Source organism: Acipenser ruthenus, chromosome 3, assembly GCF_902713425.1.
Source record: "Acipenser ruthenus chromosome 3, fAciRut3.2 maternal haplotype, whole genome shotgun sequence".
Lineage (NCBI taxonomy): Eukaryota > Metazoa > Chordata > Actinopteri > Acipenseriformes > Acipenseridae > Acipenser > Acipenser ruthenus.
In genome coordinates this window covers 79,992,810-79,994,340 of record NC_081191.1, presented here as the reverse complement: position 1 = coordinate 79,994,340, position 1,531 = coordinate 79,992,810, and positions in this window count along the sequence as shown.

Below are 1,531 nucleotides of genomic sequence, written 5' to 3'. Positions count from 1 at the left end.
AGTGAATCAAAGCTGCTGTAATAAAGCAAAATACCTCATGACTGGTTGGTTAATAATGTGTTTTACTGCTCTTGCCCAAATTGTTTTTTTCAAATGTCATTAGTGGGGTGTCATGTCGTTAGTAGTGAATACTGTTTCAACTAATTTATGTTATGTCTCATTAATTAAAAATTAACTTGGAGGTATAAAATGAAACTGGCCAACAGGTATTGCAGATTACCATGGCTGAAAACCAGCGAGGATGTTATATATATTTCCCTTTCATTCAGACAATACAGCATATAGGGGATCATGTGATGCTGGGTATACTACTGGCTTAGAAACCCTACCTGTCTGGACGGCTGACAGCTGCTGAGGAAACATTCAACACCACGCTTGGGCAAATACGGGTAGTGGGCACTTGAAAGGGAGGTGGCGCATACTAATGAAACAGACTGAAGTGCAGCATTAGTTCATTCCCAGAATTGCCACTGCCTGCTGTATCCTGCACAAACTCTTGTCAAGAACAAAATGAGATGTTCAGGAATCAGTGCCTGTGAGACAGATGGGGAAGGTTACCAGTGAAAGCAGCACTGCCTTTCAACACAAGCCCAAAACAAGCGCAACCCATGTTAGAGTATGGGTGTTTATGCAAATTCCAACCCGCGACTATGAGCAGACTTGGCAACTGTGAAGGTTACCTCAGCCGCGATCCGAGGAGGCTCGTGCTGTCAGAGATTCTCTCCTGTCTTTTAAGTTGTGTTGGCTTGCAAACAAATAAAACACAATCAATATGTTCATCTGCAATTTTATTTGGTCAGTTCTGAGAGGGCATCAACAACTTGTTGGTATATATGTTGTTGTGCTGTTTTGGGCGGCTCATGACATCCAGTTCACCAACTTTATTTATTAACGTGGAGGGCGGACATGCGTTGTCTTCGGACATAGCTGGGATCAAAAAAAGGACTGCAAGTAATTCAGTTAGACATTTAAGCAGGTCACTTGCTCTTCGTGTTTAACTTTAGCGTAGTTTTTACAGCAAGGGTATTCTCAAACAGCTGCTTTAATATTATAACAAGGGCACAACACAGTTCATGGTAAGTGGTTTTACATAGAACTGTAAACCCACAAGAGACATACACAATGACAGTCCAGACACAGCAAAAAACAATAATAAAAAAAGCCACCCCCATTATCATTAAGGTGAACTACTCCACATAAAACCGCCCATCAGTTATGTACTTTCTGCCGTCTTGGAATCCACAGTAAAAGCTGACCTGCTCCCTTTCAATATTTATAGTGATATCACTAATGGTAAACAAGCTCATTCACATTTACACGTGAAATGCGGGTTTCCATGCAAAACTGGGCGTGGATTTTCCCGTGTTTTTAGTCATTTACAGGAGTAAATTAGATTGACCCTATCCCTCTCTTTGGCCGTTTTTTTTTACCACAAACCTGATTTACCCGAGTAATTCTCCCAATCGTGCAAGCGCATCGCCATTTCACGTGTAAATTGCCCCGCATGGAAACCCCATGAAAATTACATGTT